This window comes from Carcharodon carcharias, chromosome 15 (assembly GCF_017639515.1).
Source record: "Carcharodon carcharias isolate sCarCar2 chromosome 15, sCarCar2.pri, whole genome shotgun sequence".
Classification (NCBI taxonomy): Eukaryota; Metazoa; Chordata; class Chondrichthyes; order Lamniformes; family Lamnidae; genus Carcharodon; species Carcharodon carcharias.
In genome coordinates this window covers 55956964-55983939 of record NC_054481.1, presented here as the reverse complement: position 1 = coordinate 55983939, position 26976 = coordinate 55956964, and the positions used below count along the sequence as shown (strand labels likewise).

Here is a 26976-nt window from a genome sequence, read left to right as displayed (position 1 = left end):
AACAAGCCAACTGTGATTGAACACACCATGTGACGCAATAAATGGCAAATGCAACCCAGAAAGAGTCCCCGGATTTCTCAATAAGCCACCCAGACATCAGTCAACACTGTGAGTCAACCAATCTCTCTGAAACTCCATCACTTTCACAAGTGATTCCAGTCTTCACCTTTGAAGATCTCTTGGAATTCTCTCCAAAAGTCACTCCAAATCAGACTGCTTCATCAACAGCCCACCTCACAGGGTTTCAACCTCGTCTCCCCACAGTTCCATTTCCCTGGATTCCAGAGTCTACACTCAGGCACCAACTCACAAGCAGAACTTTGGATCTTTGGCCATGCTGAGCAGAATGCCACTGCCCCAAAGGGGTACCTTTGCCCCAACAGCCTGCAGCATGGAAACACCAACCTTCGGCTGCATTCTTGGACCTTCAGGCTTCTCCTGAGCCCTTCTTGATTACCAGGGCTTCTCCCGAGCCCCTTTCACGTAAAATCTGCTCTTGCAGCCTTTTCTCTAATTGGATCCTGCTTCTCTGCTTTTTTTTCTTAACTGGGACCTGTTTCTGTTGCTGGGACTTCTTTCCCTGTCCTCTCCCCCACTTTTTGGGGCCTCTCACTGTGCCCTAGCTGGAACAGTTGCTGGCTATAGCGCTGCACATCCGATCACCTGACCTGGATTTTTCACTCCCTTTTTCTTTTCTCTTTATGCGCCGGTGTGCAGGGTGTACGCTAGGCCCAAAGAATGTAAAGATGCACAACTGCATGTGCAGCCAGCTCCCGGCCTGCGCATGTGCAGAAAGTCTGAGCTCCGTCAGGATTTGAAGTTCCCGACCTCCGAGTTCAACACTAAGGTAATTTGAGTTTCGTAACAAAAATTGAATCTGCCTCCACCACCTTCTCAGGCAGCAGATTCCAGATCCTAACCACTCATGGCACAAAAAAGTTTTTCCTCATGCCGCTTTTGGTTCTTTTGCCAATCATCTTAAATCTGTGTTTGTTGTCTGGTTCTCAAACCTTCCATCGATGGGAACAATTTCTCTTTAGCTACCCTGTCTTGATCCCTCATGATTTTGGACATCTTTATAAAATGCCCTCTCAACCATCTCTTCTTTAAAGAGAACAGCCCCAGCTTCTCCAATCTATCCATTTAACTAAAGTCCCTCACACCTGGAACCGTTCTAAGTAATCTTTTCTGCATGCTCTTCAAAGTCTTCACACCTTTCCTAAAGCACAGTGGCCAGAGTTGGACATAATGATTCAGTTCAGGCTGAACCAATGTTTGTGAGAATTCCCAATGCCTTTTTTTTAAACCGTTTTTCAACCTGCACTGCTACCTTCCAATGATTTGTGCACATATACCTCCAGGTCTCTCTTCCTGTACTCCCTTTAGAATTGTGTCATGAACACTTTAATGACCTTCAATGGTTCACCTTCAAGGACTAAGAAAATTCTGGAAGAATTTGTGTTTTTAAAGACACTAACCCTTCAAGGGTTAATGCAGGATTCCGATTGCTATTCCTGGAAAAACCATTCTTTGACAAGAAAAGGTAATTAGGCAGTTTTAAAGAAGCTGGAAACCTCTTGACCCTGGTGAACTGTATATAAAAGTGGTCACATGGTAGTTTATGGCTCTGAAAAAAAACAAAAACTGTGTTTAAAAGTTGGTTTTGGTTTTGCTTTGAGAAGAGAAAGGACCAACTACTTGTGAAATTTTGCAGTCCAGAGCCAGTCCGTAGCTGGAAGTGAATATAAGCTGCTCCTAAGTTGCTATGTGCTGGAATAGAGCATCTGCAAGTGTTCCTTGAGTCTGCCTGAAAAGCAGTGCAAGAGTCATCAAATGTTTCAAAGATCAACACTGAAACACCAACTGTATAACTTGGATGCCATTTCAAGGACTCTACCATCTTTCCTTTTCCCTTGAGCCATTGAGTTTTAACTTTGGCAGAGTTCCTCCATTTTTATTTTATTATTTCTTGCACTTATGTGTATATGTGACTTAGGATATTTTGAAAGAGTAATTAGTATACTTTCATATTCCATACTGTATGTTAATAAGCTTTGCCTTTCTATTCAACAAGACTGGTTTTATAATAAATTAATAACTTAGTTGTTTATTGGAAGAAGCCTGGTTAAGATCTCTTTTATTCTGGGTAACAGGAGCGAAGGTAAATGATTGACCATTTTGATGAGTGAATGAAACTTTTAAACTAATGGTGCGACCTGTGGAGTAGTGGGGCTAGATCAACTGTGCACTCCTCCCATCCCAGTCATAATAATTCCATGCTTTAGTTTATACTGTCCCTCCTCATCCTTCCTATCAAAATGTATGATGTCACACTTCTCTGCATTAAATTTCTATCACCATCCTCCTCGCTTCACAGTATTTCCAAGTTTTGTGGATTTTAAAGTTGTGCACACTCAAATCTAAGTATCATATATACAAAAAAAAAGCAGAGGTCCAAGTACCGATCCCTGGGAAACCCCCTATATACCTTTCTCCAGTCTAAATATTTTGGACTATTCTTACTATGTCAAAGGTACTATATAAATGCAAGTTGTTGTTGATATCCATTCATGTATCTTCATTCTGCTATGAATATCAAGAAGAATTGCAGTTATTTGGAAGCAAAATTTCACTTTTGAGGTGGCGTACTGATTTAACTCTTTGGTGCTGCAAAGTGGCAACCTCGGTCACCAGATTAGAGTGAGGCATTTTCCTGCCTGGAGAAAGAATCATATTGGTCTGCTCTCGCAGAACTGCTGTTGGATGATGAGGAAGCATCACTATTTGGGCAATGTGGTGTAACCCAGGAGGCCTGAATGAGGGGGAATGCGAGAAAATATAAAGTAAATTAAAGAAATTCCATCCCTATCCCAGACCCCCAAATTGTTCAGTAAAATTGTGACATTCTCCTACGATAATATTGCATTCCTCCCAGATCAGAAATGTGCAAATGAGACAAGATGACTTGACACCTGAATGCTTGTTTTATCAAGTTGGACTATTGTGTGGTAATGGAGGTACCAGCGAGTGTTATCAGCACCATTCAGTATAATGGCTTGCAAAGAAAATTTATGTGTCTGAATTTTTAAAAAAAATAAACAATTAGTTGCTCATCCTGAAGCTTTATACTGATTAACAGAAAAATCCCCTGGAAAGAGTTTGCATTTTATGATTGTTTTTAATAAGCTGCATTGAAATAGAGTTAATCAGCACTGCGACATGGTGTTTCAAATCTACCTTGTAAAACAACAATACAGATTAAAGCAAGCAGATTTATGTAATTATAATAAACAGCTTAAAGTGCTGAACAAAAGAAGCAAAATTGTTGAAAGAGCTGTACAGAAACAGCACATGGAAACAACGTAATATACATTATCAAGGATTTGGAGAATTGTCAGGATTTAAGGCTATATTTTGTTTTTTGATCAGTTTTGTTAATTGTTCGGTTCTTGCAATAATTATTTTCTACCAGAGTATTGTTTTTTGTCTGTTTTTCAGACCTGGTTGGTTAATGAACCTATCAATCTGTTGGTTACTTGTGAATTTATAATTTTAAGAAGTTTTAACATTTCAGAATAGTGTGATACAGCTAATTTCACATGCCCTACAAAATATATAGATCAATATATGATTTGATTGACTATATTCTTGTTTACTTTATCAGGGAAGATAGAGAATGAATGATGCCAAAAAACAAGCTAGGTTCAGCCCATTTGATGCCTTTCTTCCAGAACACCAATGATACAACCTTCCCATTTCAGCTTCAACATTCACCTCATCAGCCAAACTGAACAATTTCTCCTTCAACTCCTCTCACTTCCTCCAAATAAAAGGTGTGGCTATGGGTACCCGCATGGGCCCCAGCTATGCCTGTCTCTTTATGGGGTATGTGGAACATTCCTTGTTGCAGTCCTACTCCGGCCCCCTTCCACAACTCTTTCTCCGGTACATCGATGATTACTTCGGTGCCGCTTCATGCTCTCGTCAGGACTTGGAAAAATTTATTAATTTTGCTTCCAATCTCCACCCCTCCATCATTTTCACGTGGTCCATCTCTGACACTTCCCTTCCCTTCCTTGACCTCTCTGTCTCAATCTCTGGTGATAGACTGTCCACCAATATCCATTACAAACCCACCGACTCCCACAGCTATCTCGACTACAGCTCCTCACACCCCGCTTCCTGTAAGGACTCCATCCCATTTTCTCAGTTCCTTCGCCTCCGTCGCATCTGTTCCGATGATGCTACATTCAAAAACAGTTCCTCTGACATGTCCTCCTTCTTCCTTAACCGAGGTTTTCCACCCACGGTCGTTGACAGGGCCCTCAACCGTGTCCGGCCCATCTCCCGCGCATCCGCCCTCACGCCTTCTCCTCCCTCCCAGAAACATGATAGGGTCCCCCTTGTCCTCACTTATCACCCCACCAGCCTCCGCATTCAAAGGATCATCCTCCGCCATTTCCGCCAACTCCAGCATGATGCCACCACCAAACACATCTTCCCTTCACCCCCCTTATCGGCATTCCGTAGGGATCGCTCCCTCCGGGACACCCTGGTCCACTCCTCCATCACCCCCTACTCCTCAACCCCCTCCTATGGCACCACCCCATGCCCACGCAAAAGATGCAACACCTGCCCCTTCACTTCCTCTCTCCTCACCGTCCAAGGACCCAAACACTCCTTTCAAGTGAAGCAGCATTTCACTTGCATTTCCCCCAACTTAGTCTACTGCATTCGTTGCTCCCAATGTGGTCTCCTCTACATTGGAGAGACCAAACGTAAACTGGGCGACCGCTTTGCAGAACACCTGCGGTCTGTCCACAAGAATGACCCAAACCTCCCTGTCGCTTGCCATTTCAACACTCCACCCTGCTCTCTTGCCCACATGTCTGTCCTTGGCTTGCTGCATTGTTCCAGTGAAGCCCAACGCAAACTGGAGGAACAACACCTCATCTTCCGACTAGGGACTTTACAGCCTTCCGGACTGAATATTGAATTCAACAACTTTAGGTCGTAAGCTCCCTCCCCCATCCCCACCCCCTTTCTGTTTCCCCCTTCCCTTTTTTTTCCAATAAGTTATAAAGATTTTCCTTTTCCCACCTATTTCCATTATATAAAAAAAAACCCTCTAGAGCTATACCTTGAGTGCCCTACCATCCATTCTTAATTAGCACATTCGTTTAGATAATATCACCAACTTTAATTTTAACACCTATGTGTTCTATTGTACTATTGTCGTTGACATCTTTTGATGATCTGCTTCTATCACTGCTTGTTTGTCCCTACAACCACACCCCCCCCCCCCCCCCACCTCTTTGTCTCTCTATCTCTCCGCCCCCCACACACACACCTTAAACCAGCTTATATTTCAACTCTTTCTTGGACTCGAACGCAAGTTCTGTCGAAGGGTCATGAGGACTCGAAACGTCAACTCTTTTCTTCTCCGCCGATGCTGCCAGACCTGCTGAGTTTTTCCAGGTAATTCTGTTTTTGTTTTGGACTTCAGCTCAGTTTCTCATTCCAAAGGTGTCACTTCTGACAATGCAACATTCCTCTTAGTTTAGTAGCCAAGTCCCTGGTGTGTGCCTCAAACTCACAACTGTCTTAATTTAGACAAGAGCACTAACACTGAGTCAAGCTGACTGCTGACCATCTTACTATTTTTAAAATGTGACATTATGAACATTATGAACTTAAAAGACAACACAAACTTATAGGGGTAGGTGGATACTAATTTGTGGCATTCTAAACATACCAGGTACCTTGGCACTTGGCACTTTGGACACAGGATGGGGAATTTCCCCAGGTTGTTGGAGGCTGGAAAATTGGGGAAAAAGGTGTCATGCCATTATTCTGATGTCTTCCTGCCTCCTCCCATTTTTCCCAGGGGCAGGTTGTTAGCCACCTGCATGGGTGAGGCAGGAAGCAAATTGAAGTATTTAAAGAGCTGTTTTCCCAGGAGAAGGCTTTTTCCTAGCAGTGCCCAGGTCACATGCAGAGTTTGGAACTTGGCAACTGAGAGGGGGCGAGTGCACAGCAGAAAGTCATTGAGAAAGAAATTGACGTGCACCCAGAAGTATAAAGGGGCCAAGCACCAAGCGTGAGGTCAGCCACAGGCAGAGGCTTGCCATGACAGGAGTAGCTCATTGAGACTGTTGTTACTGATTGTGTTAGGGGTGAAGATATTGATACTAGTTATGCAGCATAATTTCACAACTCAACAGGGTTTGAAACCCTTGTGTCTGAACCAGCGCAAGGATATGGGGTCCATCAACTCTGAGGTCAGGTGGAAAGCAATTTTGTTTCATTAGTCTCCCTTTGCTGAGTAAATCAAACCTGCTTCCTGTAAAACAGACTGCTGTAAGCCTTGCCTTATGTCATGCCACACATCCAATTTGTTGGTTGCCACAGTGGTGTTAATACTAACTACAAAGCAGAAAATGCTAGAAATATATATTTGAAAAAAACAGAGATTGGTTACTGCAGATGTCTCCTGACCAGTGTATCTCTAGCATATTTTCCTTTATTATTCTACTCTTCATCTTCTCTTGTTTTGGGCATATTGTTACGAGGCCACTGATTTCTGAAAATATGATTTTTCAACATTCAACTGACTGGAAATTTTACAATGTGAACTGAAACAGAGCAAACCGCTTAAAAATGGAAGGCCGTGTTCCAAGTTGAAGGTGATAAACCAACAAATCTCCCTCGGGAGTGTGAAGATAGAGGTATTTCCTATAATCCAGGCATATGTCGAAACGTAAGGAAGGTTTCTACGGAAGAAACATTAAAAATGTAAAGTACTGGATGTTGAAACAATGGTTGCCACAGACAGGCACACCCAAAATCTCTTGGAAATATGCAATGGGTGAAGTATTTCAAGGCAAGGCTCCCAGCCATGAGAGAGAGAGAGAGATTGCATGTGACACAAGCAGTATCAAGAAAGTCTTCAACCAATGAAACAAGGTAAGGGCGTTCTCTCTCATTTGGAATAAGCGTGTTGCCCAGTTCAAAAAGCCAACTTTACCAGAAAACCTACCTGTGAATCAAGATCTCGTAATAATTGCAACATCTTCTATATCTCACCGCAAACAAGAAACCAGCTAACCTAAACCTGATGCAACATTTAAAATCTGTGCCTCAAGGACAATCTAAGGACACTTAATCATATATTATTTTATCTTTTTTATTAGACTCTAATTCCCCTAATTTCTGATAGCAGCGTGCGTGTGTGTGAATGCACCCTAATGACTGTATGAGGGCCGAGTGCTTGATGTCGCATTTTTATAATTTTTCTTGGCTTTAGAGGTTAATAAATTTGTCCTTTCTTTGTTCAAGAAAACCCTGTTTTGATTGGCTCTTTATTGCTCATAGTTTAAATTGTGAAATAGATTCTGACTTGGGAAAGGCATATCCTCGGGAAAAAGAAACTTATTGTTGTGATCAGCCGATGAGGTTGTATGGAAGAAAAGCAGATCTCACCTGGTCATAACAACATGTAAATATATGTAGGAAAGACGTGCTTTGATTCACTTATGGGTTGACAAAGTGGTGTGGAAGCTAAGGCGATGTCAGATTTTGAAATATAACTGGGAGTGACATCTTGGAGGGCTAAATTGAGCATAGATGCTTCCCAGAAAGCAGAAAACAATTTCTTACGTGATAAATTCTGAGTAATCCTGTACTCCAGAACTTAGTGTTTAACTGTTCCTCTTGCAGAAATGGCTGAGTAAGATTCTATCTTAATGATGTAAAAATTCTGTGTTCAATTAATGTAGTCATAAATGTAGCTATCTAAAAGTATCTATTGATGTCTGTTTAATAGAGCTAGCCAGGATAGTGGATAAATATAATACCTGTATCAGTTGGAGTTGTAGATGAAATTGTCAGCATGTCGATTACTCACTGCGAAACCACATGAAAAATGTTGGAAAGAAAGACTTGCATTTATATTGCATTTATCATTTCTCATGAACGCCTGAAAGGAATTCACTGAGTTATTTTGAAATGCAGTGACTTACGGAAGCAAATATGGCAACCATTGTGCACACCAAAATACATTGTTCCTCAAATAGCAATAAGAGAAAGGTCATTCATTTGTTTTCTTTTCGTGAATGGCACTTTGAGGAGAAATTTTAACCTTGACACTGGGACACCTTTCCACTCTAATCAATAGTGGGTGAAGCCTTTAAAGCCTCCCCCATCTCTGTATTCTCTTTGGCACCTTCATCAGAAAGATTGCCTACTACTACCTCAATAGCTGTGCCTGCTGTTCCCCTACCTTTACTCCTGAAAGTCTCATCCATGCTTTTGTCATCTCTGGACTTGACTATTCCTTTACCATCCTTCCATCCTCTACCTTCTGGAAATATTTTTGTAAATGTTGTTCTTAAAGGAAGGCATAGGAAAAGGTTGTGAAGATCGATGAGGAAAGAACACTGCCAGATTGATTTACAGCTCTACTCATTTGGACAAGAGAGAGGGGAATGCACAGTGGGAGAACAGAAGGATGACGGATTGGAGGTGTTGCAAGTCTATAACGACTTCAAATTGTGGACAAAGATTTAAGACCATAAGACATAGGAACAGGAGTTGTCCATTTGGCTCCTCCAGGGATAGAGAATTCCAAAGATTCACAACTCCGAGTGAAGAAATTCATCCTCATCTCAGTCTAAAATGACCAATCCCTTACCTTGCGACTTAAGCCAGGGCAGACAAGCTTTCAGCATCTATCCTGTCAAGCCCCATCAGAATCTTTATGATTCACTGAGATCACCTCTCATTCTTCTAAACTCCAGAGAGCAAAGGCTTAATCTACCCAACCTCTCATTATAGAACAGCACTGTCATCCCAGGAATCAATCCAATGAACCTATGCTGCAGTCCCTCCAAGTCAAGTATATCCTTCCTTAGATAAGGAGACCAAAATTATTCACAGTGCTCCAAAGCCCTCCACAATTATAGCAAGGCTTTCTTACTCTTCTGTTCCAGCCCCCTTGCAGTAAAAGCCTTAATGCCATTTGCAGTCCTAATTGCTTGCAAGATACCAACATGCTAATTGGGTTTCTTGTTCGAGGACACCTAAATCTCCCTGAGCATCAACATTTAAAAGTTTCTCTACATTCAAAAAAATTCTGCTCTCCTATTTTCCTATCAACATAAGAACGATCCACTGCCCACATTATATTCCCACCTGTCATGTTCTTGCTCATTCACTTAACCTGTTTAAAACTTTGCAGCATCTTTGTATCCTCCTCACAGCTTACTGTCCCACTTTGCTTTATATCTTCAGCAAATTTGGATATGTTACTCTCTGGGCATAATTTTCTTTGCCTGCTGGTGTTGGGTGTATTTGGTGGCATGAACAGACAATATGGCGAAAAGGTCAAAAATCAGTATCACAATGTCGTGAAACCAATTTGCAGTTGTCCACTCCCTGCCCATCAATGGCAGGCCGCGTTTTCCACCTTCGAACACTGGGAACTTCATTGTAATACATCTGTATATCATTATAAGCCCAGGTTGCCGCAATCATCCCCCGACACTGGATCATCTAAGCACATCGGCGGAAATACACGCAGCTGTAGAACACATCTTGACAATGTGATGTGCAGAAGATGGAACTTACCAACAGGGCCTTGCTCACATCGAGGACATCTAAGGAACAGAAGATGTTGGAACCTGACAGCAGTGGGACCCTGGGGGAACATCCATCACTTGCTGGATGGATTCTAATGGACATGGCTCTGCCACGAAACAGCTCATGGAAGGAACGTCACCGTTGAGTGTCTGCTCAGTGCCTTGGCCATGGTCTGCAACTGATGATCATTGAGGGGATGGAGAGGAAGGTCCAGTTGTGTTTTGGAGAGGAAGATGCACTGGGAAGTGGGAGAAGAAGCCCTAAGTTTGACTGGGAGAGCAAGGTTTGTCGGTGGGGGTGAGGCAGTGGTGAGCCTGAGAGAGGAGACAAAGGGTGGGGTGAGGTTGGCGGGGAGGGAGCGCAGGGGAGGAGGATGTAATAGGGGAGAATACAGCAAGCGTGGAAGAAGGTGTAAGGGAAGGGGTCCAGTGAGAGGGAGGAGTTGGGGAGGGGGTGGGCTGGCTGGGCAGAGTATAGCTGGAGGAAGGATTAAGGGTGGAGGAAGAAGTAAGGCTGGAAGAAGGGCTCTGGAGAGGAGTAAGAGTGGAGGAAGGAGTCAGAAGATTGGGGGGGGTGATGAAGGAGTCTTTGGTGGGAGAGGATTATGATGGGGGGCTGTTCAGGTGAACGTGCAAAGGAGGTGTCAATGGAGTCGATGACTGCCTCCTGCGAGCAAATTGAGGGTTGGCGTGGTAGGATGGAATGGTGAGAATGACTGAGGGTAGAGTGAGGTGGTAGGGTGAGAGGGTATGGGTGTGACAGTTGGTAGAAGGGACGATGAGGGTGGTTGGTGGGAACACGGAGGCAGACACAGACCCTGGGGTGGGAAGGAGGAGGTCGGGGAGGTTAATATGGATGGGGGTGGGATTTTTGGGAAGATAGGGGAGGTGCATGTTTACCTGGACATCCCTGAAAGAAAAGGGTTGTGGCTGGCAGTTGATGCTAGGGGGTCGACAGTGGTGGGGTAAGGAAATGAGTGACTGGGGAGGGGAAAGGATGGGAGACCTCAAGGAAAACTGTACCACTACCATGCTTGTTAGTGAAACGAGACTCGTGGTGGGCGGGAACAGGTGCTGCGTGGGAGTGTGATCAGTGCGTGGGCGGAGGTGCAGGTCAGTTCAGATGGACGACTGAAAGAAAACCCCAGCAGGCAGCATTGAAAATGCTCAGGACATTGAGATGAGTGTGATGGGGGAAGGACCCATATGTGTGAGAGAGTGCTTGCACGAGGCTCTGAAAGGCCTTGCCACACATAACTTCTTCCTCCAGAATCACTTGTGGGCTGGCTACGTACAGCTGAATTGCTAGTTCGAGAGGGGTGCAGAGGGCAGACTCGTGGAGCCTGTAAATGAAGCTGAAACGCACCATTACACCTTATTCAGTGAAAGTGAATATATTTTCAGATTGTAAAGTGACAAAATGTGTTCACCTGTGCAACCGTGATCAGATTTCTTAACGTTTCTACGCCTTAGATTTATAGGTGTGCCCTGAATCTGCAACAGGGGTGGAGACAACCAGTGGTTGGCCCTGTTACCTCTGATGACTTCAGCATGGGTCCCCTGAAGAGCTGAGGCCTTGGGGGCCCTGGCTTGCTTTGGCTGCCCTCCTGTGGGCCAGCTGTTCCCTCTGTGGTGGCAAAGGACGAGATTGAGGGGACTCACAGGCGAAGGGGACTTGGAGGAAGAAGACAGCCTCTGAGATTCCTGAGTGGATGACCCAGGTGTCCAGCTGCCAATTCTCCTCCTTTTGGATGCCTGAAGGCCCTGGCCTGACTCCTTGAGGCGAAGGAGCACCTGGAGGACGTCGAGGTGTACCGTTTCCCCCTCGCATTGCTACTGCAGGAACTCACCAATGGCTGCCGCAATGGAGTACAAGTCTATGCGCATCTCTGCATTCTGCTGGACCAAGGTCTCCATGGCATCCACCATCCTTCCCATCGAGAGCTCCATATCCACACAAGTGGTCACCGCTTCATCAGAGAGCAGGCGTACGTACTCCTCTGACTCACGTGCCACTATGTTGAGGGCTTCCAAAAGCTCTGCGTGATGTTCCCCTGCCTTCTACTGACTCTCCAGGATGAATTTGAAGGCCAAATCCAGAGGCTCATCATCTGACTCTGACCTCACAGGTGCCTCTTTCCCAGCAGCCCTCCGAGTGCTCTGGAGCTTGGCTGACTTCCTGCCTCCTGCTGCGGACACGTGGTCCATGCGATGATCACCAGATTGTGAACCCCAGCCTGCTCTAGATCTAGGTCCCACTGATGTATCTCTCTGTGCTGGTGGAAGGTGTGGGGTAGCGCTATGACGGGACTTCCAGGCTGCTTATTTCCAGCTCTCAATGAGGAGGAGCCCTCTTGGCTGGATATGAGGACCTGGATGTAGCTGAGGGACTGGCTGGCTGAGGGTTGTTTGGCAGAGCTCCCTGTGAACCAAAGTAGAGATAATTAGTGCATGGCAGCAGAGTCAAAGGCAGGAGAGAGAGCACTCACAGCTACGTTGAGAGAAGGATGATGTGGTGCAGGAGCTTCATGTGGGTTTTCACTTCTGACTTCACCGTCAACGCAGGCACAGTCCACTTCCTCGTCAGTCAGCGCGATGACAGTCTCCTCAAAGTGAGTGAAGGGCCAATTGTGGGTCACTCCACCCTCCAGTCTGGGACCTCTCCCTGCAGATTTGAGCCAGCTTCACCTGGAATGGAAACAGATGGAGAGAGTGTGAGCAGGACACATGGCTTTGCATGGACTGTTTGTGTGGTGGGTGGAGCCATGGACAGGATGAGGACGTGAGTTTGAGAGGATATGATCCTGATGTGAGGGTGTGTGTGAGAGTTAGTAGTGTTGTCCCTTGAGATCCCTGTGCATGTGTGATGGCTTTGTGTGTGAGAATTGACAGTGATAAGAAGACTTACCCTGGCGGAACATATGGCACCATTCATCCTGTTGTGGCACTGGGTGATGTCCTCTTTTGCAGGGCATTGGTGCTAACCATCGCTGCCACCACCTCCCAATTGGTGACCTTGCTTGCTGGTCTTTGTCCAGAGCTGGGATAGAGGACATCACGGCGGGCCTCCACGGCATCCAAAAGGCACTCAAGGGATGCGTCATTAAACCAGGGGTCTGTGGTCTTCTTGCCTTTCGGGCCCATGTCTTCTTTGCAGCAGTCCTGGGCTGGAAGCCCTAAAAGGTGTGCGCGCGGCTGCACTTTAAGTGTGGCGCCTAGCATGAGGAAGTGGTGAGGTGATGGCATGGCATGAGAACCCGCCTGCCATTGAATAAAGGAATAGAGTATAAAAATAGGTAAGTGTTGTTGCAACTGTACAAGGCATTGGTGAGACCACATCTGGAGTACTGTGCACAGTTTTGGTCCCCTTATTTGAGGAAGGATGTAGTTGCATTGGAGGCGGTTCAGAGGAGGTTCACTAGATTGATTCCAGAGATGCGGGGCTTGTCTTACGAGGAGAGATTGAGCAGTTTAGGCCTGTACTCACTGGAGTTTAGAAGGATGAGAGGAGATCTAATTGGGATATATAAGATGCTAAGGGGGATAGACAAAGTGGACGTGGAGTGGATGTTTCCCCTTGTGGGGCATTGTAGAATGAGAGGCCATAGTTTTTAAGCTAAGGGGTAGTAAATTTAAATCAGAGATGAGGAGGAATTACTTTCCTCAAAGGGTCGTGAATCTGTGGAATTCACTGTCTCAGAAAACCGTGGATGCCGGGACGCTGGATAAATTTAAGGAGGAGATAGATTTTTAATTAGTCATGAGTTGAAAGTTTATGGGGAGAGGGCAGGAAATTGGCATTGAGGCCGAAATGAGATCAGCCATGATTGTACTGAATGGCTGGGCAGGCTCAAGGGGCTAAATTGCCTACTCCTACTCCTTGTTCTTACGTTCTTATGAAACGGCGTGTTTCCCAGGAATGCATGATTAATGAGGCGGGATTTGGACGATACGGCATAAAAAACGTTTTTTTTCTCATCCGCTACCACACTTAGTACTAATCTGGGACAATTCCAGCCTCTGTCTCTTCATCTAGGTCATTAATGTAGATTGTAAATAGCTAAGGCCGCAGCATTAATCCTGAGCCACCTCATTATTTACAGCCTTCTAGACTACCCAGTGATGTTTCACAACAGATTATCTTTTATGGATGGCTGTTAAGCTCTTCCGCCTTTGACTTCACCACCATTTCAGGAGTGTAGTTATCCACTGATTATGACTTCATGTTTGCAAGGCTCAATCGTCAGGCATCTTCCTTTGGTGAGTGAATAAACAAATAGCAATTCCTGAATGGCTTGAGTGCTTTTAATTTTTAGTTTGCTTTTTTAGTTCATTCACTTATTAAGAGTCTTAAGAGTTGTGGAGAATGAAGAGCAGAAAGCAGTATAGTTATTACAGAACTGCTGCACAAAGCAGAAATCTGCAATAACCCACAACAGTTTAAATCAGATGTAGGTTCTGTGCTGCTTAATCAATAACAGTGGAAATGCATCAAATAGGTTTCAAGTTTGAGGTATAATTCTATTTTTCCCATCTGCAACTTTTCACAAAGAACATGGGTGATATACATAGTAACTCAGGCAATGTGTAGAAAGTATGAAAACTGTTGGCCTGAATAAATGTAGAAGTTATATTACTGGAAACAGCAGCATATTCACTTAGCACTGAGTTTCTGCCTTGTCTGGTAGGGATTTGAAGTAAATGAGTCTTCCCATATCATTCTGTCATGGATAGATTGCTCAAGCGTGTTGTGTAAATGAGAAAGATGTGAAAGATTTTCTCTGTGAAAATGAGAAAGATTAACTCTTGGAGCCCCTAAATTTTCTCTGCATGTTCTACATGTGTGTATGCACGCATGCTTGTCATTGAAATCTAAAGTCATGAGGGATTGGTTAAGGGATATTGTTTACCACTCAGCTTTGATCTGATGCACATAGTCTGTCTGACCTGATGGGTACAGTCTGGTACAATTACTATCATGAACTATTGTGCAACCAAGCAATAAAAAGAACTTAAAGAACCATGTTTAATGAAAACTGCATTTCAAATGCAAACACTAATGCAAAGAAATAGCTTTCATTTGAGTAATTTAACAACCATTTTGAATTAGGATCCTGCAGTGAAAGAGATGTCAATCCCTGTTGGGTCAGTGGAAATGCTTTCTATAACTGATGTCAGATGACCATTAGTTCAACTTGAAATGATGAATCTCAGTAAAGCTAGAGGGGCAATAAAACAACTTATCAGGTTGAATTGATTTTGTTTTTAACATTATGAGGGCACAGAACTCCTGATATTGCAATTTTCTTACTCAACTTTGAGTTTTAGTTCTCAGATAAAGATGATAAGATTCCATTAACATATTTACAGAGTGAAATTTGCTGTTTCCCCTGCTATGCTGTAAATGCTGCTTCAATTTCAGGATGTAACTTGCTGAATAAACCTGTTATAAAAATATCAAGCCCCAGAATTCTGCACTGTATTATTATTTCATTTCTATCATCCATTTACATTTTTACTGAAGTTTCTTATTATTAGTAAATTTTTCATATTGTATGCAAACACACAGAATAATGAATAATACTTCCAATTATCCCAGTAAAAGAGAGGTTTCTTTTTTTACACTAGATTGCAAAGCAGCAATGTATTGTTTGCATTACTGTATAATTTGCATCCCGCATCATAAACCAATGTCAAGTTGCAAATTAAGCTTCAGACTTCATGATAAAATTGCACCCTTTCAGGCTACAATTGACTTCTAAATACTATATGAAGGGAAGAAAATGTTTAGTCAGACTGTTCTCACCTGCAGTAAATAGGCTATTTGAGTATTGCTTCTTTTAAGAAACTTTGAAGGGAAAATGGTTTACTAGGTTTGATAAATACATAATCATAAACCTAATAAGTATAAAACTGCCAGTCAACCCCCACCCCCCCAGCACCCATTTTTTGTTGCACAAAGATGCAATTTATTAATGCATAAAGATCCAATAAGGGAAGTTGGCCATTAGAAATTTTTTTACCAACGGCACATTTTGCACCTTTTTGGGTAGGTTTTCCTAACTCCCATTGATATCTAAGTGATACAAGCTTCTGACTTGTGCAGGAGATATAGCTTTTCATTTCTTGGTCTGCCTTTTTTTTGGTTAGACTGTTGTTGGACTTGCACAAGCACTGATCATAATTATGAAATTCCAAACCAAGAACACCAATAAAGATTCTGTTTGCCCAGTATTGAATGCACACACTTACCCAACCTATCTAAGCCCAAGGAGTTTAGGAACATTTGGACAAATCCCAAGCCTTATGGATCCCAAGTGTGTGCTAAAGTTTAACCAACTAAAACCATGCAATTTACCAGCACAGAATACTGATAATCTTCCAGCTAGGTTCCTCTCCATTCGGGCTTTGACTTGCAGGGTTACCTGGAGCTGAGCAGGCAAAATCCCAGTTTACAATGACCAGTTTGCTCTTTACCCTCATAGGCCTCATTGTTTACGACAACCAAAAGATCAACCAGTTACCTCCTGACAGCTTGGGATCAAGTTATGTCAAAGTTGTGCCCATTGATTCATTTACCACATTCTTCCAAATGTGTCAAATGTTTATCTTCTATTTAACGGCTAAGTGATTGATGGGATTTGAGAGATGAGTACTACATGGGTTCAGTCCTGGGACCCCTATTATTTGTAATCTACATTAATCATTTGAATTCTGAAACCCAATGCAAATTGGTCAAATTACCTGATAGCACTAAACTAAAGGACTGTTGAATCAAAGGATGCTGCTAGGGACCTGTAAAATGGAGATGGATTAAATCTGTCAGAATGGAGGGAGAAACAGGTGTCTCAAGTTTAATAAGAGGAAAAGGTGAAGCTGAAAGTCACCTAGGGTAATAGCAAATTCAGTATTAATCATGCCAAGTCAATGTTGAACAGCAATAAGCAAAATGAATAGAAGACAATCATATCGTTAAGCCAGTTTAATGTGGTACAATGCCCTGGTTAGACTGTGCCTTGAATACTTTGTTCAGTTTTCGTCATTAATACCCAAAGAAAATGTTGAAACTTCATGTATGCCCTGTAAAGACTTTGTGATTTACGGTGTCTTTGTTAATAATTTGGTTAGTTAAATACTACCCCCTGATTTCTTTGGGAAGAGAAAAGAGCACTGTGGCAAAAAAGCAGAGGTTCTGTAGTGTGTCAGATGTAAATAGTAAGCACTACTACTTTTACTTCAGTGCCATGTATTCCTTATCAACAATTCACATAGCAGTAGCTCAATGCCGTAGTGAGACTAGCTAATATGTTCACTGGTTTGTCAAATCAAATTACTTCAAGTATAATTCAAAAGGAAAGTGATTGAATGGTTAAAAGTTCCATTATGAATTTCAAAATTCCATTGACCACTTAAATTCACTTTATCGGTCAATTTTCGATAGGTTTTCTTATTAGCATTCATCCAAAGGGCTCACAGAAATGGCAAAAATAATGAGAGGTAAATGGATACCATGAGTTCTCTTTATGTTGAAATTTTTTGATGGTTTGTGCAAGCAGTTTTTTGAAAGGCACCTCCCCACTCTCTTATTTTGGCTTCCTTATAATTATGCATCACTTGTGACCAAATGGGTGACATCTGAACTCCTGAGGTGCAGTGGGATCTGGGCATCCTAGTACATGAATCACAAAAAACGCATGTAGGTACAGCAAGTGATTAGGAAGACAAATGGAATGCTGTTGTTTATTGCAAAAGGAATAGGATATAAAAATTGGGATCTTTTGCTACAGCTGTACAGGGCATTGGTGAGACCACTTCTAGAGTACTGTGTACAGTTTTGGTCTCCTTACTTAAGAAAGGACATAACCTCATTAGAAGCAGTACAGAGAAGGTTCACTCGACTGATTTCTGGGATAAGCAAATTATCCTGTGAGGTAAGGTTAGACAGGTTGGGCCTGTATCTATTGGAGTTTAGAAGAATGAGAGGGGATCTTATTGAAACATATAAGATCCTTAGGGGACTTGACAGGGTGGGTGCTGAAAGGATGGTTCCCTGTGGAAGAGGTGAGAATTAGGGATCACAGTTTAAAAATAAGAGGTCTCCCATTTAAGACAAAGATGAGGAGAATTTTTTTCTGTCAGAATCAAGAGTCTGAAACTCTCTTCCTTAGAGTGTACGAGGCAGGGTCAATGAATATTTTTAAGGCTGAGTTACATAGATTCTTGATTGACAAGGGAGTCAAAGGGTATAGGGGCTAAGAAGGAGAGTGGAGTTGAGGCCATAATCAGAGCAGCCATGGTATTATTGACTGATGGAGCGGGCTTGAGGGGGGCTGCATGGTCTACTCTTGCTCTTAAATCATATGAAGATATGTATGTACCAGGCCTTTGCTAATGCTGTAAGATGTGTAACAATGCCCCAAGCAACAGTCTTTCTCTGATTTACCATTCTTCACCTTGTGAACTGATTCCTTTGAGTGGCATTGCTGAAATTAGGATTTCCATTTGAAGTATTACATTTTATGTATATGAATGCCAGGTATTTGAGCATGTTGGAACAATAAAGAGCTTCATCACCAGTTTTGTCAAAAAAGGTACTGTTACTATGATCTGTATGTATGATCCCAAATTCTCTGCACAATTCAGAATCAGTAAGTTCTAAAGGTCCATGTCGATATCACCTCATTTACAGTATCAGCAATAGAACAAGAGTCCATTTTCAAGATAGATAATTAGCGTCATGCATAATCATACCTAAGTAATTTGTCGATATCACCTCATTTACAGTACCAGCAATAGAACAAGAGTCCATTTTCAAGATAGATAATTAGCGTCATGCATAATCATACCTAAGTAATTTTTTGTTGTAAATGCTTACTCAGCAAATAAATGTTTGTTTTAATGTATCTTGCATGCTTTTCACTAAGGACAATATAGACTTGGAAATGAATAGGATTTTGGCTGGAGGCGAGAAAGCAACAAGTAGAGTCACAGTACTGCAGCACAGAAGGAGGCGATTCAACCCATTGAGTCTGCACCGGCTCTTTTGAAGGGCAAGCCAGTTAGTCCCTCTCCCCTGCAGTTCTTTCTCCTTCAAATATTTATTCAGTTCCCTTTTGACGGCCACTGTTGAATCTGTATCTACCACTTTATCTGACAGTGTATTTCAAATCCTAACCACTCGTGTGAAAAAAAAGTTTCCTCTTTTCACCTCAGGTTCCTTTGACAATCACCTTAAATCTGTGACCTTTGGTCATCGACCCTTCAGCCATTGGAAGTGAGTTTTCATTATTTATTCTATCTAAACTATTCACGATTTTAAACCCCGCTATCAAATCTTCTCTTAAACCTCTCTGCTCTAAAGAGAACAACCACAGCTTTCCGTCAATCCATGTAACTGTAATCCCACATCCCTGCAACAATTCTAGTAAAACTTTTCTGTATCCTCTCTAAAGCCTTCACTTCCTTTCTAAGGGCGGTGCCCAGTATTGGACACACAACTCCAACTGGGGCTGAACTAGAAACAAAAAATGCTGGAAAAACTCAGAGCCCTGAAGAAGAGTCATGCGGACTCGAAACTTTAATTCTGTTTCTCTCTCCAAAGATGCTGTCAGACCTGCTGAGTTTTTCCAGCATTTTCTGTTCTTATTTCAGATTTCCACATCTGCAGTATTTTGCTTTTATCTTAGGGCTGAACTAATGTCTTGCATAGGTTTAGGACAACTTCCTGGCTTTTATACTCTTTGCCTCTATTTATGAAGCCTAGGATCCCGTATACTTCATTGACTGCCTTGAAGGTAGTAGGACAGGTTAACAAAGATGTGTGCATAAACATTCCCAGGTGCCTCTCCTCTTGCGCTCCCTTTAAAATTGTACCATTCAGCTTATATTGGCTCTCCTCATTTTTTCCCAAAATTAATCACCCTCATTTTTCTGTGTTGTATTTTATCTGTCATTTTTCTGGCCATTGCCCTTGCCTGCCTGTCTATGTCCTCTTAAAAGTTTATTACTATCTTCAGCTCTGTTTACTACATTTCAAAGTTTGTACTATCTGCAGATTTTGAAATTGTGCCCTGCGCTCCCAAATCCAAGTGACCAATGAGTATCAAAAACGGTAGTGGTCCTAGTACTGAACCACGAGGGAATGGCACTGTATACGTCCCTCCAGTCTGAAAAGCAACCTTATATCTCAATTATATAAAAGCAAAATATTATGGATGCTGGAAATCTGAAATAAAAACAGAAAATGCTGGAAAAGCTCAGTAGATCTGGCAGCACTTGTGGAGAGAGAAACAAAGTTAACATTTCGAGTCCATATGACTCTCCTTCAGAGCTCTTCTTTAACTCAACTCTGTTTTTTACCTGTTAACCCCTTTCATTCCATGAGCTTCAGTTTTTGTGAACAAGTCTAATAATTGGTACTTGATTAAATGCCTATTGAAAGCCCATATACACAGCATGTAAACTTTTTAAGGAGTTTCTTCGCATGGAAAAAGAAGTGCTGTATCGGATGCTCCTGAGATTGCGGTTTCTAATTCGGTTAACTTTACGTGTAATACCAAATTTTTTGATTCTGATGAGGCAGCCCAGAAAATACAAAATGAGTTGGAATATATGTATGTGTAAGCAGAACAACGGATGATGAAAAACCTGGAAAAACTCAGCAGGTCTGACAGCATCTGCAGAGAGGAACACAGTTAATGTTTCGAGTTTGTATGACTCTTCAACAGAACTAAGGAAAAATAGAAGAGTGGTGAAATATAAGCTGGTTTAAGGGGGGGTGGGACAAATAGAGCTGGATAGAGGGCCAGTGATGGATGGAGATAGCCAAAAGATGTCATAGACAATTCCACCCACGGTGGTTGACAGGGTCCTCAACCGTGTCTGGCCCATCTCCCATGTATCCGCCCTCACACCTCCCTCTCCCTCCCAGAACCATGATAGGGTCCCCCCTTGTCTTCACTTATCACCTCACTAGCCTCCGCATGCAAAGGATCATCCTCCGCCATTTCCACCAATTCCAGCATGATGCCACCACCAAACACATCTGCACTCCCCCCACCCCACCCCCCCGGCCGCATTCCGCAGGGATCAATCCCTCCGGGACACCCTGGTCCACTCCTCCATCGCCTCCTACACCTCAACCTCCTCTCACGGCACCTTCCCATGCAACTGCAGAAGGTGCAACACCTGCCCCTTTACTTCCCCTCTCACCGTCCAAGGGCCCAAACACTCCTTTCAAGTGAAGCAGCATTTCACTTGCACTTTGCTCAATTTAGTCTACTGCATTCGCTGCTCCCAATGCAGTTTCCACTACATTGGAGAGACCAAACGCAGACTGGGTGACCGCTTTGTGGAGCACCTTTGGTCTGTCTGCAAGCATGACCCAGACCTCCCTGTTGCTTGCCAGTTCAACACTCCACCCTGCTCTCATGCCCACATGTCCGTCCTTGGCCTGCTGCAATGTTCCAGTGAAGCTCTACGCAAACTGGAGGAACAGCACCTCATCTTCCGACTATGCACTTTACAGCCTTCTGGACTGAATATTGAGTTCAACAATTTTAGATCATGAGCTCTCTCCTCCCCCTTTCCGATCCCCCTTTTTTCCAATAATTTATATAGATTTTTCTTTTCCCACCATTTTCCATTATTTTTAAATGTATTTCCATCCATTGTTTTATCTCTACCTTTTAGCCTATTTCGATCCCTTCCCCCACCCCATCCCCACTAGGGCTATCTGTACCTTGCTCGTCCTGCTTTCTACCCTTAATGTCTGTTAGCACATTCCTTAGATAATATCACCACCTTCAACACCTCTTTGTCCTTTTGTCTATGACATCTTTTGGCTATCTCCATCTTTCACTGGCCCTCTATCCAGCTCTACATGTCCCACCCCCCCTTAAACCAGTTTATATTTCACCTCTTTTCTACTTTTCCTTAGTTCTGTTGAAGAGTCATACCGACTCGAAACATTAATTGTGTTCCTCTCCACAGATGCTGTCAGACCTGCTGAGTTTTTCCAGGTATTTTTATTTTTATTTTTGGTTTGGATTTCCAGCATCTGCAGTTTTTTTACTTTGAATTAATGGATGATGAAACTTTGTGTAAATGCAAAATATCACTGATAAGAAGAAAAACGCACTCCATGAATAATGCTGAAATAACCATGATGAAATTGAGGCAGATGCAGGAATTTTAGTTTTGGCATTCAACATGTCCAATTATTGCAGAGCAGCAATCAGCAAAGTTAATGGAATCACAGCTTCAGCGAATTTCCCTCACAGACCATGAAGAAACCCAGTGCAGGAAATGGAAACATCAAACTTGCTAAGCAGGCAGTGCCCTTATGAGATTTTAGTAAATGTCAACACTTAGCAGAAGTGACTTTACTCCAAATTTAACCAGTGATATGATTGACTGCATGTTTGGATGCCAAAAGTGACATTGTTCAAGTCATGAACAATGACAACCCTCAGCTTGATCAAAATAGCTTTCCCTTCAAGCCTGGGTAATTACCGTGGATTGGTGCCACTTGGAGCTCCATTGCCAATTTGAGTAAACCTCTTCTTTTTCCACATATTGATGTATCCATGCAGAGCTTCTTTCTTTCCCTCTTTCTTTCATATGGAAAATGGATGAGTGAGAAGCAGACATCATAACCTTTGACATATAACACTTTATGCTGGCAGGTGCTATGCCTGCTCCCCTTGCCACTTTGAGTTGGCCCAATAAAATTTTGAACCACTGTAATTACCAAGAGTTGCTGTCAGGCGTCAATGTCAGGCAGCACTTAAATATAAACCCAGAACCTTCAAATCCTCAGCAGAATGTCTCTTCGGCTATGATTGTTTAACTATAGAGGTAAAATAAATTATTTTTGGTTCTTCAGTAGCTAGTTTACAGCTGCTTTCACTTGAACTCTGTTTTCCCTCATCATTAGCTACCTGCTAAACTTGATGCTGTTTAATGCCATTTTAAATTCATTTCACAAATTACTGCTTTGAAATAATAATTGTATTTCTGGCAAATATTTAATTTAAATCAACTGCAGTCTGCACAAACTTAGATAGTAATTTATCAAATAATTAGCAGCATGTGCAGAACATTGCCACTCATCTCATTAGATACATGAAGAGCTTTCTGAACAGATACAGACAGCATTGTTTTTGTCTAATTGATAACATTTATGATGAGAATGTGAGGAGCAAACAAAACTGATGACAATACACCAAATTGATCAGAAGATGTTTAGCAAAAGCATTATTTTTATTTCACATCAACATATTAATGGTTTTCCCTGCTGGGCTCCACCGACCATGTAGCTTTCTGAAACTTGGACAGTGGGGACAGACCAGGTTTCTGTACAATTGGTGTCACTACTAGAGCAGGACTCGCTGTCTTGCATTTTTACAAGTGTTCATTCTTCCACTTTCCACATTTATCCTTGAGATATGTCTACAGTACACTCAGAGAAAATTACAGGGATGTTACTCCTCCAAAAATTTATATTCTCTTACACAACATGACAGTTGTGTGATCTCTTTCTACTTCCATAATGCATAATATTCCTTGCCACAGATCAGTCTTCAAGTTTTTTTATTCCACATTCCTGTTGTTCAGCAGTAACAATAAGGGCTTAGCGTTCCACTGCGATTAAAAAAATAGTCTTAAATTCAGGCCTGCACATGAATAAGAGCCATTTGAGTTAAGTACTGGAGGTGACTTACACCTGTGGAACCATATCCTAACGATGCTTCCCCAGAGGGAAAATGTTACAGGAGTAAACTGGAAAAAAAAATTAATAGAAACATAAATATTTAAGAGGAGAGAAAAGTTGTCAATTTTTTCTACTTTGGATTCCTAGATTCCAGTTTTTTAGTTTCAGTTATGTCAGGAATTTGACTTGAATTAGTTAAAATTTAGTACTCACACAATCGCATTAGAGCCTTTTTATTCAGATTAAAATGCTGTGCTGCATTTCTTAGCCTTAAAAACCAGAAAAATCTATGATGAGTTAGCGTATCATAGCTGGGCGGTAAATTTGGCCTTGGGCCCTGTGGATGCTTGTCTTTCAAGACAGGGTTGGTGCTGGACATTTGCTGAGGCTCCCATAGAACACTGTGACTTTAATCCTGTTGAGGGCAGTGTTAAGTTAGGAATACAATTGCTCAAAATTAAACAATGTAGATCAGTACTTAGGAAGGATCTCAATTTTTATCTTGAAACTTCTTTTTGAGATTGGAAGAGGTCCACAGTCATGCAAATTGTGACGTTGTTTTGGAAAGAGTACAGTCTTGAATCCAAACAGGAAAATTGCTACGCCTTGGAAGGTCTTGATGGGAAAGTACTTATCCAGGGGAGTAATAAGTTTTCATTTGCACTCCTGACTTGAGTGCTGTATGTGGTTGGTACACATTAAGTGGTCAGGAGGTATGCCGCTCATTACAGAATTCCCAGTCTCTGTCCTGATCCTGTAACCAATTATCTTGGTTTTTTCTCAGTTAGATTTCCATTTTTTTTCTTTGAGCATCATTTTATCTTCCATCCTCTATATCCCCTCTCACATTTTTTGATTTCGATCAAATCTGAAAGATATATGGACAGATACATTCAATTTCAGTTAGTTAACACATTTGTTTTAACATATATTCCATTTATTCTAAAGTGTGCCCTTAATAGGCTTACCCAAGTGCCAGGAGTGTTACTCCTTTTACCAGTACCATGTGCAGTATTTTGGACTATTGTACTTGGCAACTAATGAATTGGAATTTGAAGTTCAGTCTTTCTAACAACCTAAATTAGACATTTATTAATTTAACAGTAATAGAAATAATGAAACAAGAATGACAGCTGGAGTTGAGCAGTGTGAGACAATCCACACCTCAGGACATGACTGCCTTTGAGATTAAGAAAGAATAGTGTAGAGGGCACTCAGCTCTTGCCAAGTGTAATTGTTATTTCCAGACCAATGCTTTTAATATTTATTCAAGTTGAATAAAAATGAATACTTTTCTAGACAAAGCTGGCAGTTTGCCGCTTATCAAGTTGAAAGACCTCTTTTACATTTGAACCTGAAGTTATTTCAAATCAATATTTTTACACCTGTGCCAGAATATGTTTCTGAAACCTGCAAGTTGCTGATAGTGTTAAGATAACTTCTGAGTTGTGTTGTGATTTAGGTTGATGCAGTCTTTGCCCTCAGCATCCAAGCGTAGAGATTGGTGACAATGGTGTTGTCGTTTTATCATGTTGGCATCTATTTTGTTTGAAAGCCAGCTGGCTAGATTTAAAAATAAACCTCTGGGATATTCTGCATTCAAGTTTATACCTCATCAGTGTTAATTTTTTATGAGCACAATGCTCTGTGGAAAATAGAGCAAGGGGGCAGTAAGATGCTGCAAAATACCCATCCTGAAGGACTTTGATACATATAGGCTTTCTTGAATGCAGTGTTTATGAATCCAGATTGCTTGTAAAATGCAGCTTAAGGAATCTCCACCATATTTTCAGAACTCGAAGTCAGCAACAGTTGCACTCCTAAACTCCCTACTGCCTAGCGCATTTTTTCTTTCTTTTGCAGCAATACTTCTGCAACTGTTGATTCACTCAGCAGTATTTTCACATTTGATGCCTTCATCTGCAACTAAACTCCTGTCTCCTATTCCTGCTGTTCCCCTTTGGACCACCATATTTTGCTGTCTCAAACCAACAGGCGCAAACTATGATTGTACCTGACCTACACTAACTTAGCCATCCATCAATAGATCTGGCTGGATAATATCGAGCTCTGCTGAGTCGCATTCTCTTCTGCTGAAGCTACCAACTATAGGATCATGTTGGAGGAAACCTCAAAACTCCTCTTCTTCACTTGCATATATGTATGAGTTTATCTGAATATTGATGCTCAGCTTCGGTTCTGCCAGAACCACTTGGCTCTAGACCTTATAACAGCCTTGGTCCAAAAATGAATTAAAAAGAGGCAGTATTTGACCGAGTGTGGCACCAAGGAGCCTTGGTAAAATTGAAATCAATGGGAATTGGAGGGTGGGGTGGCGGGGTGACGCCCCACTGGCTGGGGTTGCACCTAGCACAAAGAAAAAAGTTGTGATTTTTTCATCCCTGCCCCAGGACATTGCTGCAGTGTTCCTAAGGCAGTGTCCAAGACTCAACCATCTTCATCTGCTTTGTCAATGATCATCTGTTCATCATAAGATCAGAAGTGAGGACGTTTGCTAATTGCACAGTTAAGTTCCATTCACAATTCCTCAGATAATGAAGCAGTCTGTGGTTTCGTGCAGGCTTGGGCTGATGTGGCCAGTAGCATTCACGCCATACAAGTACCTGGTAATAACTAGCTCCAACCCTTGACATTTGGTGGCATTAACCATAACCTGGCCATTCTGTGACGAGTGAATCATCTGACTCCGCAGAGTTGCTCAACCATCTGCAAGGCACAAGTCAGAAGTGTGATGGAATGCTCTCCACTTGCCTGGATGAGTGCAGCTCCAATAACACTGCAGAAGCTCTACAACATCTTAGACAAAGCAGCCTGCTTGATCGGCACCCTTTCAGTCCTTTTCTTTCAACTTTTCTCATGTTTCATCAGTTCCCCACAATGCTGGTTGATCACTCTTTCATATCAACCTTTGTTTTTGGATTTGATGGATAGTGTTACAGCCGGATGCCCTTCTTGCCTGTTAACCCTCACCATTTATCTGAGCTGGGGACCAATACACGCCTGCATCAGTGGCTGGTCTCTTTCGTGGCTGACAAGTCCTGGATTAGTACTTGAAATTGGGCTTTCTGCCCCAAAGGCAGGAGAGCTACCCACTGAGCCACTCCACCTCCCTTTGATCAACGACTCATCTGCCACCTTAAACATTCACTTCTTCCACTATTGGCATAACATGGCAGTGGGGTGTGCCTTCTACACAATGCACTGCAGTAACTCATTGAGCCTTCTTTGACAGTATTTCCCAAATCCACGATCCCTGGAATGACAAGGGCAGCAAATGCATGGGAATTCAATTACTTCCCAAGTTCTCCTCCAATCACACTGCACCACTTATTTGTAAGTATAATAATCCTTCTTTCACTGTGGCCAAGTCAAAATCCTGGAACTCGCTCCCTAACAGTATCTTGGGAGTACCTTCACCCACGGACTGCAGAAACCAAGATGGTAGCTCAGCATCATCTCCTCGAGCAATTGAGGACCTTAACTGCTGATCATGCCTGCATTGCCGACTTTGCCCTGGATAAATAAATAAGCTTTCCACCTGTTTCCAACGCAAAGTCCGAAAACCAAGCCTACACAAAAATTGGGGCAGAAGACAAGGCAAAG

General features: G+C 42.4%; 1 protein-coding gene across 2 annotated transcripts in view; it reads left to right on the top strand.

The window, feature by feature from the left end:
* Positions 1-26976, top strand: part of mad1l1 (mitotic arrest deficient 1 like 1) — a 996118-nt gene that overhangs the window by 556394 nt on the left and 412748 nt on the right. The window lies entirely within an intron of this gene.